Source organism: Salvelinus namaycush, chromosome 14 (assembly GCF_016432855.1).
Source record: "Salvelinus namaycush isolate Seneca chromosome 14, SaNama_1.0, whole genome shotgun sequence".
Taxonomy (NCBI): Eukaryota; Metazoa; Chordata; class Actinopteri; order Salmoniformes; family Salmonidae; genus Salvelinus; species Salvelinus namaycush.
This window is the reverse complement of record NC_052320.1, coordinates 26,445,329-26,456,943: the sequence shown is the minus strand read 5'-3', so window position 1 is coordinate 26,456,943 and position 11,615 is coordinate 26,445,329. Positions and strand designations below refer to the sequence as shown.

Below are 11,615 nucleotides of genomic sequence, written 5' to 3'. Positions count from 1 at the left end.
GAGGGGCTTGACCGCGGCAGCTTTCCAATCTTTGGGGATCTCATACGATACGAAAGAGAGTTTGAACAAGCTAGTAATAGGGGTTGCAACAATTTCGGCAGATCATTTTAGGAAGAGAGGGTCCAGATTGTCTAGCCATGCTGATTTGTAGGGGTCCAGATATAGCTGATTTTCTGAAAGAGCTGCAATCTGGATTTGGGTGACGTGGGGGAGGCTTGGGCAAGTTGCAGTGAGGGGTGCAGGGCTGTTGACCGGGGTAGGGGTAGCCAGGTGGAAAGCATGGCCAGCCGTAGAAAAATGCTTATTAAAATTCTCAATTATCGTGGATTTATCAGTGGTGACAGTGTTTCCTAGCCTCAGTGCAGTGGGCAGCTGGGAGGAGGTGCTCTTATTCTCAATGGGCTTTACAGTGTCCCAGAACTTTTTGGAGTTAGTGCTACAGGATGCAAATTTCTGTTCGAAAAAGCTAGCCTTTGCTTTCCTAACTGCCTGTCTATATTGGTTCCTAACTTCCCTGAAAAGTTACATATCGCGGGGGCTATTTGATGCTAATGCAGTACGCTACAGGATGTTTTTGTGCTGGTCAAGGGCAGTCAGGTCTGGAGTGAACCAAGGGCTATATCTGTTCCTGGTTCTACATTTTTTGAATGGGGCATGCTTATTTAAGATGGTGAGGAAAGCACTTTTAAAGAATAACCAGGCAACATCTACTGACGGGATGAGGTCAATATCCTTCCAGGATACCCGGGCCAGGTCAATTAGAAAGGCATGCTCGCTGAAGTGTTTAAGGGAGTGTTTGACAGTGATGAGGGGTGGTCGCTTGACCTCAGACCCATTACGGACGCAAGCAATGAGGCAGTGATCACTGAGATCCTGGTTGAAGACAGCAGAGGTGTATTTGGAGGGCAGGTTGGTTAGGATGATATCTATGAGGGTGCCCGTGTTTATGGCTTTGGGGTTGTACCTGGTGGGTTCATTGATAATTTGTGTGAGATTGAGGGCATCAAGCTTAGATTGTAGGATGGCCGGGGTGTTAAGCATGTCCCAGTTTAGGTCACCTAACAGTTCGAGCTCTGAAGATAGATGGGGGGCAATCAATTTGCATATGGTGTCCAGGGCACAGCTGGGGGCAGAAGGTGGTCTATAGCAGGTGGCAACGGCTGTTGGCAAACATACTGAAAAGGGTCATACTGCCACCTAGTGTGTTTGAGCAGGTATTAAGCCAAGGTTGGCAATTTACTGCCACGGAATTAATTAATTAGCTTATCCCTCCAGATGACCCAGAGGGAATCATGTGATTCTTTCTTCATCCAGGAAGTCCCACCCAGTTGACTACTTTAAAATGGTGGAAGCCCTCAATGGCGATTTCCATGCCAAAACAGGTTTCATCCATCTCGAGTCCTATATCTAACTCTATGGATATTTCTTGGACTATTCAAAAAATAAAATGTCAAAGGTTTTTAGAATGATTATGAAAAACCAGTATCTTTCATCATTCTCATTTGGGCCTTTTGCAGAGGTCAAACAGTGGGTATAACACTGTGCTTATCAGTGAATGGATACTTTTTGAAAACGATAAGAATATACTTGAGATATGCAACTGTTGTATTAGCCATCAAAATACTCATGGTCTCAATACTGATCCTTATAAGGTAGTCTATGCCTATGTTTAGCCATTCCATTCTTTGTTCATGATCTACCAACTCTCTGAGGAGACAATGGGGCCAGATTGACTATCCTTTAAGAACAAACACACACAACAGCCAGTTTGACCTGGATGTTATCTCGCCCTCTCTGTCCCTGGCAGTGCTGTTGTCTACTCTGCCTGTGTGTTTTGTCCTGCTGTCATCAGAGCTCTTTGTTATTGTTCGCTCGGTGCCACACATTCCAGGAGTTGGGTCATCAAACAGACGGACACACAGGTCACTCTCAATGGGCTGCATTTCCCGCAAGGCTCTGGCTGTATTCCACTTTACTTCCTGGACTGCAGCAGTGGAAAATGAACTGTGCTTGTTCCCGACAAAAGTTGCTCTAGGGGTCAGGATATGTATTATTCCAGTGATCACTAAGCAGACAGTTTAGTCATAGGTTTCCTTTCTCAGAAATAGCTCCGCATGACTCCCAAAAGCTGACAAAGAATTGTACCTATTTTCTCCATGAATGACTCCAGTGTTTGTTTCCTTGCCAGTGTGCTCACATTCTTGGACAAATTATTGGCAAAGGTAGTTGAGAACGCTTGAGTGAATGGTTGTAGTGGATTAGCCTTCAACTCTGATCACGGACTAAAAGCAAACTATTGGAGTTAACAAGCTGGTTACACAAGTGGCCCAGATAGCAGGGCACTGTGGTGAGAGTGGCAGAGACTGCAGACAGAGGCGCCAGGTCAGGAAGGAATGACAGGAAGTGGGTCATGACAGGTGGAAGTGGGTCACAGTGCGCCAGCTCTGCATGGGAGGACAGGGAAGGACAACAGCACTGAGACAGGACTCGGAGTAGCTTCCCTGCCTGACTCACTTTCCTGCTGCAATCCCTACACCACTCTGTTTTGTCCATAGACTGTAAAAATAAACTGTCAAATCAAATGTGTTTACTACGAATCACTTAATCTTTTATTCTACACCCTCTTTTGAAAATAAAGTGTGTTTTTGGAAAACCTCTGTCAGGTGTTACTTTCAATTAACCTACCTATGTTATTTTATTTACACACCTTAGAGAAAACCCTACTAGGCTACAGTGCATTTACTGATTACTCTTAAAGCAGCAATGGTGGAAACAGAATCTGAGGGTTTGGCCGTTGCCATGACAACAGTTATAACTAAGATGATGAGCAAGGTGAAGAGATCCAGGCAATGGTACTGAATCCAGTTCAACTCATGGGCTGCTGCCATCACATGACCTGCTCCTTTGTGCCTCTTAATATACTCAGTCCAGAAGATCGCCAGGTAAAAGGGATTAACAGGACAGTCCTTATGCACGGCCCAAAGCTTTGTAATCTTCTTCTTGTACGTTTTGTCATTGATTATCTTATTAAGGGCCTTCAGAATTTTGTCTGAGGTCACATCATTAATACTGAGGACTTTTCCCACGCCTTGTGCTGCCATGCGCTGCACGTTGTCACACTGGTCACCAAACAAGGGCATCATCACCATGGGCACACCGTTGCAGATCCCCTCGTGGATCCCATGGATCACTCCATGTGTGATTAAGGCCTTGACGGTGGGATGGCCCAATAGATCGTTCTGGGGGAGCCAGCTTATCACCTTGACATTCTCTGGAGAATTTTCAGGCACAGCTCCAATGTATCTCCACACAACTCGTTGAAGAACCTGCCGGAAGACATCAAAGAACTGTTGAGCTTTCTCAGCTGGCGGTGAGAAATCAAAGCACATGAGCCAAATTGATGTCTTGCTCATCAGCTGTGGAACAGTCGTCTCCCTCAAGGACATCTGAGGCGATGGAATTGACTCCTGAGTACAGGTATCTGCAAGACAGGGGCTCAAGCAGGGCCAACAGGAAGTTGACACTCCTCTGTCTCAAGGTCATGTGGTCTGTGTAGTGTGAGGGGACATAGGAGGCAGGGAATGGGCACTGGCTGGCCTCAAACTCTACACCACACAGGGGGCAGTTATGGATGAAGAGAGAGTCTCCAACGATGACACCAACAGGTTAAAAGGGATCAGTCAGGGTTTGCATCAGCTTCTTGTTATATAGGAGGAATGTTACAGGCATGCTGGATGTAGTCCCTAAGCACTGTCAGGGTTTGGTAGTAATGCCACATAGGGAGGTCAGGGTGATTTAGTGCTGCAAAGGCCCCCTGCTGCTACCCCTGAAATCACCACCACCCTGTGTCCCCTCCAAGCTCCTCCACCATGCTCCTCATCCCAGTCCAGTGGCTGCCGTCCTTGGGCATCACAAGCAGCTTCCCAACCTGAGGGAAGACCATATGGAGGCAGAGCAGCTGCCCTCAGAAACACTCCTCCTTCAGCCATAGGATAGAGTGGTCACTACACTTGGTTACACTACAGAATAGAGGGAACTATACAAACAGACAGTTAGAATCGTGAGTGAACAGTAGCCGACAATTGACAATGTAGTTTCACTGTGTTACTGTGCATTTAATTACATTTTTAAATAGAAAAAAGTTTTGTCAAGAATTTGGGAGAAGTTTGAGAGGAGCATACACGTTACACACATAAAAATTGAAGTGGAGTTTAGGATGATGTGTTGCAATGGGCTGAATCAGAATCAGCCGTTTGTATTTACCGATATGCCCAGTTTACTCCCTTTCCTGAAAACAAATGCATATTGGGAATGTTAGTGTTTCCTAATATGTTGTTTGATTTTTGAAGAAAGGCCACCAGTCTTGTCAGTAATGCCAGTTGTCAGCATGTCAATAAAGAACACTTCAGGGAACCTCCCCCACAGTCTACACACAGGGCTCTGTCATGGGTGTAAAGTCCAGCATAGACAACAGAGCAACTAGAACACCAGGGGATTTGGATGCCTCTTTTTCTTTAGCTTCAAAGCGCTGTTACTATGTTATCTCCCTTTATTGTGTGTTTTCCCCCTGACACTAGCACATTTCCCTGTCCACGTGTTCATGCCAGTGATTTGGCAGAGGACCTTTAGAGTAGATCTGTTAAGTGCAGATAATATGTTTGCATCCCCTGGAGACAAAGGTCTGTGCTAGCGTGCTTCACTCCTTTTGCTCTGTCATCACAGTGTGATAACATCCTGTCCTAACGACTGGAGCGGCTGGCTGAAAGGAGAAAGACATGCAGGCAGAAGACAGACAGGAACCCATCCGGCCCATCACACTACCATTGACCTGAATGTGTACTGGAGGTAGGCTGTAGCCTCAGAGGAACAAATGTGTTACAGCCACACGAGTCAAGGTTTAATTCCTGTCAACTTTTAAGTTCCTCATTATTGTAAATTGGAACTTTCCTAACCCCAACTTCCTCTTCCACTATCTTAAAGAGTAATAAAATACTTGAATGAAACTCTCAAAAAGCCTAAGAATGCAGTTACAGAGGCACATTCCTTGGAAGACTTTGCATGCATGGTAGACTTTGCATACATGGAAGACATTGCATACATGGTACTTATCATAAATAGCCATGTAATTGTATGACAAAGTACATGTTAGCTTGACTGTGAAAGCCACAAATGGACAACAACAAGCAGAAACAAGTATTGACACATCAGCATCTCCTCAACTACTCTCACAGGAATGAGGAAGTGAGTGATGCACTAGTTTACGGGAAATTAGTGGGAGGGGTTGATGGGAATGCATGGGGGTGGTTATGGGGATGACTATGACAAATATTTCAACAGAGAGAGAGGAAGAGAGAACAGTGAGGTAGAATGCCTTAAACAATTGTAGCCAGAGGAAGCTGGTAGGAGGAGCTACAGGAGTACAGGCTCATTGTAATGGCCTTTACATTTTAATGCGGATCTTCCACGATACGGATTGAATCCAGCCCCAGCAGGCCTTCCTTCCAACAAAGACTATTCTAGAGTTCAATATGGTGTTTTGCTGATGTGTCCAGCATGCCACCAAAAGCCGTTCTAAACGTCATGCTCATACAGCTTAGGAGTTCACTGTCATACAAAACTCTGAAAACTCTCTCAGGACTCTATTCAATCTGTATTGCTGAAGTGTTACAGATTGCGCAATAGAAATGTAAAGGTCATTTCCGGTCATTGAGCCGGCATATGCAGCCTTTACCGTGAACGTGGTCTCCGCTAAAGCGAGAACATTACCTTTAAATTTCAATCATGCTGTAACTCTGAACTTCTATGATACGGATTGAATAGAGCCCTCAGTGAGTTTTCCAAAGCAATTGTGCATAAACAAAGATCTAAAAGACAAGACAACCCGTCAATAACATCTCCTCTTGTGTATAAACAATGTTATTTACAAATGGGCGAGTCCAAGGGGTGAGTCGACAGGCTCATGCTGACAGTTGCCGTTCAGACTATTGATGTGTGTCTCCCTCCTTCTGCCTCAGAAGGGGAGTGACAGGAATCTGCTTGTGGTCTGGTCACCACGCCCTCCCCTCTGCCCTGCGCTCCATGTCATCCTGTTTGCCTGTTTGCTTGAGAGAGAAAGCTGACCTTTCCCTTAATAGCCAATCAGGCCAACACAATGTGTGGATCTGTGAGTCAGGCAGTAGGAATGCAGCACTCCCCGCAGGCGGAGATGGGGACACTGCAGGTAGCGCCAGCCCCAAGGAGTCAGGGTCACCCTGAGACGTTTCATTCCTGCCTTGGAAACCCCTGAGGCATGCTGTAGGAAAACATTGACTTAGTCATCTCCCACACTATAGCCAGCCTTCCTCTCAGGCAGCTCTCCCATGTACTGGCTTGTTGCAGTAGGAGGGTGGCTGGCTGGCCAACCGTTGGATCCGTCACAGATGTGAAAGTGCTGGGGTGGATAGCTGGGATAGCTGTCCGCCCTCTCTAATTAGTCTGTCTGACTCATTCACAAAAATGTGAGAACAACTGCCTTGCCTTGAACAAGTGCAGCTAGAAACTCTGCGGTGCAGTTGATTATATCTAACTTTCACAGAGAAGAGTAAAGCATGAGATGTGAGCCAAATAAAAACCACAGCATTTGATACGCTTATGTTGGAAAACAGTTTTGAATGTTTTTTTTAAGATCAGACGCTTTGCAGGGGGTATTTAAGATCCAGGCCACACACGCAGGCAGTGATGAGGACCAGGATCGCTGACTAGTAGAACACCCTGCTATACAGCGAGAGACGGATCACACTGACCTTACAGAGCACTGTGCTCCAACAGAATGACTTCCACTCCCTCAGTGCGGTGTGTGTGTGTGTGTGTGTGTGTGTGTGTGTGTGTGTGTGTGTGTGTGTGTGTGTGTGTGTGTGTGTGTGTGTGTGTGTGTGTGTGTGTGTGTGTGTGTGTGTGTGTGTGTGTGTGAGAAAAACAAATGTTTTGGGCAGCATACAAAACATACCTTGTGAAAGCACATCCCTTAAAGTAAATGTTAAGCAGCTAATTATACAGGGGTGTTCATGTTGTGTATGATGTCCAAAACAATGGACAGCCAGGACTCGTCAGGCCATATTATGACTATCAATTTTGGATCGTTGCCTGTGTTTGGAAATATGGTATATATGCGTGTTTCTTCAGTTCTTCAGAAGAAGTTCTTGAGAAAGATTTGGGAGGGGGGAGTTCCTGCAACAGCTGGACTTTCTCTCTGTTTCCCAATAACTGTTTTGCAGGGAGTGGTATACAGGAATGAGCATGTAGAAGGCAGTGGAGGCTGCTGAGAGGAGGACGGCTCATAATAATGGCTGGAAACGAGTGAATGGAATGGATGTATTTGATACCATTCCACCAATTCCGCTCCAGCCATTTCCACGAGCCCATTCTCCTTAATTAAGGTGCCACCAACCTCCTGTAGTAGCTGCAAATAATCGGCCATAAACAATGGTCAGAGTTGTACAGATAATTTAAGATGAGCAATACTGTTAACACAACACTATTAACGCATGCATTTTCCGAGAGAGAGAGAGAGCGAGAGAGCGAGAGAGAGAGAGAGAGAGGGAGAGCGAGAGAGAAAGAGAGAGTCGAAGCAGCAGGTCCGAGACAAGGTAGAGCGTCCGGTGTAACAGGTCAGGGTTCCACAGCCGCAGGCAGAACAGCAGAACTGGATCAGCAGCACGACCGGGTGGACTGGGAACAGGGACAGCCAGGAGTCGTCAGGCCAGGTAGTCCTGAGGCATGGTCCTAGGGCTCAGGTCCCCCGGGAGGGGGGGGGGGGGGGGCAGAGAGAAAGAGGGAGACAGAAGAGAATTAGAGGGAGCATGCCTAAGATCACACAGTACCACAGGTAGGACAGGAGAAATTGAGTTCACACAATACACCAGAGCGGACAGACTGACCCTAGCCCACCGGGGCATAAACTATTGCGGCATAGATACTGGGGACTGAGACAGGGGGGGTCGGGGAACACTGTGGTCCCATCCAAAGATACCCCTAGACAGGGCCAACCAGGCAGGATATAACCCCACCCAATTGGCCAAAGCACAGCCCCCACACCACCAAATGTATATCAACAGGACACTAACTTACCACCCTGAGACAAGGCTGAGTATATAGCCCACAAAGATCGCCACACAAGCCCGAGGGGATACAAAACTTGACAGGAAGATAATTTCAGTGATTCAACACACTCGAGTCGAGTATAGCGGGAAAATAAGCCACGGATGACATACAGTGCATTCAGACATTTCGTTACGTTACTGCTTTATCCTAAAATGTATTTAAAAAATATATATATTCATCAACCTACACACAATACCCCATAATGACAAAGCCAAAACAGGTTTTAGAAGAAAAAAAATGCAAACTGAAATACATTATTTAAATACAGTTGAAGTCAGAAGTTTACATACAACTTAGCCTAATACATTTAATCTCCGTTTTTCACAATTCCTGACATTTAATCCTAGTAAAAAAATTCCTGTTTTAGGACAGTTAGGATCACCACTTTATTTTAAGAATGTGAAATGTCAGAATAATAGTAGAGAGAATGATTTATTTCAGCTTTTATTTCTTTCATCACATTCCCAGTGGGTCAGACCTGTAACGGCTTTCTTCCTGGGATGAAGGAGAGGACCAAAAGGCAGCGCAGTTAGTGTTCAACATGTTTAATCAGACGATACACGGTGAACATTAACAAATAACAAAATAACAAAACGTGAAAGCCGAGACAGTCCTATCTGGTGCAGAACACAAACACAGAGACAGGAAACAACCACCCACAATCCCCAACACAAAACAAGCCACCTATATATGATTCTCAATCAGGGACAACGATTGACAGCTGTCTCTGATTGAGAACCATATTAGGCTGGACACAGAAACAGACAAACTAGACACACAACATAGAATTCCCACCCAGCTCACGTCCTGACCAACACTAAACAAGCAAAACACATAAGAACTATGGTCAGGACGTGACAAGACGTTTACGTACACTCAATTAGTATTTGGTAGCATTGCCTTTAAATTGTTTAACTTGGGTCAAACGTTTCGGGTAGCCTTCCACAAGCTTCCCACAATAAGTTGGGTGAATTTTGGCCCATTCCTCCTGACAGAGCTGGTGTAACTGAGTCAGGTTTATAGACCTCCTTGCTCGCACACGCTTATTCAGTTCTGCCCACAAATTTTCTTTAGGATTGAGGTCAGGGCTTTGTGATGGCCACTCCAATACCTTGACTTTGTTGTCCTTAAGCCATTTTGCCACAACTTTGGAAGTATGCTTGGGGTCATTGTCCATTTGGAAGACCCATCTGCGACCAAGCTTCAACTTCCTGACTGATGTCTTGAGATGTTGCTTCAATATATCCACATAATTGTCCTGCCTCATGATGCCATCAATTTTGTGAAGTGCACCAGTCCCTCCTGCAGCAAAGCACACCCACAACATGATACTGCCACCCCCGTGCTTCATGGTTGGGATGGTGTTCTTCGGCTTGCAAGCCTCCCCCTTTTTCCTCCAAACATAACAATGGTCATTATGGCCAAAGAGTTCTATTTTTGTTTCAGCAGACCAGAGGACATTTCTCCAAAAGTACGATCTTTGTCCCCATGTGCAGTTGCAAACAGTAGTCTGTTTTTTTTATGGCGGTTTTGGAGCAGTGGCTTCTTCCTTGCTGAGCGGCCTTTCAGGTTACGTCGATATATGACTTGTTTTACTGTGGATATAGATTATTTTGTACCGGTTTCCTCCAGCATCTTCACAAGGTCCTTTGCTGTTGTTCTAAGATTGATTTGCATTTTTCGCACCAAAGCACGTTCATCTCTAGGAGACAGAACGCATCTCCTTCCTGAGCGGTATGATGGCTGCGTGGTCCCATGGTGTTGATACTTGCGTACTATTGTTTGTACAGATGAATGTGGTACCTTCAGGCGTTTGGAAATTGCTCCCAAGGATGAACCAGACTTGTGGAGGTCTAAAATTCTTTTCCGGAGGTCTTGGCTGATTTCTTTGGATTTTCCCATGATGTAAGCAAAGAGCCACTTAATTTGAAGGTAGGCCTTAAAATACATCCACAGGTACACCTCCAATTGACTCAAATGATGTCAATTAGCCTATCAGAAGCTTCTAAAGCCATGACATCATCTTCTGGAGTCTTCCAAGCTGTTTAAAGGCACAGTCAACTTAGTGTATGTAAACTTCTGATCCACTGGAATTGTGATACAGTGAATTATAAGTGAAATAATATGTCTGTAAACAATTGTTGGAAAAATTACTTGTGTCATGCACAAAGTAGATGTCCTAACCGACTTGCCAAAACTATGGTTTGTTAACAAGGTATTTGTGGAGTGGTTGAAAAACGAGTTTTAATGACTCCAACCTAAGTGTATGTTAACTTCCGACATCAACTGTAGGTGTTCCTTTTGCACAGGTTTGAAAGGGCAGTGTGGAGTGATATTGAGATTGCGTCATCTGTGGATCTGTTGGAGCGGTATGCGAAATAGAGTGGGTCTAGGGTGTCTGGGAGGATGCTGTTGATGTGAGCCATGACTAGCCTTTCAAAGCACTTCATGGCTACCGACATTAGTGCCACGGGGCGGTAATCATTTAGTTAGGTTACCTTCACTTCCTTGGCTAACCTAAGTGTATGTAAACTTACGACTTCAACTGTAAGTGCTCAAAGCCTTTGCTATGAGACTCGGGTGCTCAGGTGCATCCTGTTTCCATGGATCCTCCTTGAGATGTTTCTACAAATTGATTGGACATGATTTGAAAAGGCACACACCTGTCTCTATAAGGATCCACAGTTGACAGTGCATGTCAGAGCAAAAACCAAGCCGTGAGGTCGAAGGAATTGTCCATAGAGCTCAGAGACAGGATTTTGTTGAGCTACAGATCTGGGGAAGGGTACCAAAAACATTTCTGCAGCACTTAAGGTCCCCAAGAACACAGTGGGCTCCATCGTTCTTAAATGGAAGAAGTCTCAGGACCTGACTGGGGCGAAGGTTAACCTTCCAACAGGACAACGACCCTAAGCACACAGCCAAGACAATGCAGGAGTGGCTTCGGAACAAGTCTCTGAATGTCCTTGAGTGGCCCAACCAGAGTCCGGACTTGAACCCGATCGAACATCTCTGGAGAGACCTGAAAATAGCTGTACATTATGAGGTATTGTGTGTAGATTGAAGAAACAAAAACGATTTAATCCATTTTAGAATAAGGCTGTAACACAATGTGGAAAAAGTCAAGGGGTCTGAATACTTTCTAAATGCACTGTATGTATGAATATGGTACAATGATAATTGAGTTAACATATTTTGGAAAAGTTTACATTGCACAGTATATACTTACAGAAATAATCAACCTGAGAGAAAATTGGGTTATTTTATTCTCAAACAGTCCCTCACTGTAGATTGGCTTTGTCCTGCTATTGTGATGACTCAATCCAAAATGCATATTTTCCCCATTCAAAGGAGCTCCATAGGTGAGGAGTGAATGAGTCATCGATTCTCCATCCATGCAAATGCAACACCCTTATTTGACTCTCATTGTAAAACAGGTTTGCATGATTTTCCCTTCCTCAGTTCAGGGAATGAGT

At 45.0% G+C, this 11,615-nt stretch overlaps 1 pseudogene; it reads right to left on the bottom strand.

The window, feature by feature from the left end:
• Positions 1-2,408: 2,408 nt before the first annotated feature.
• On the bottom strand, positions 2,409-3,943 carry LOC120058678 (annotated as a pseudogene).
• Between the last annotated feature and the right edge of the window lie 7,672 nt (positions 3,944-11,615).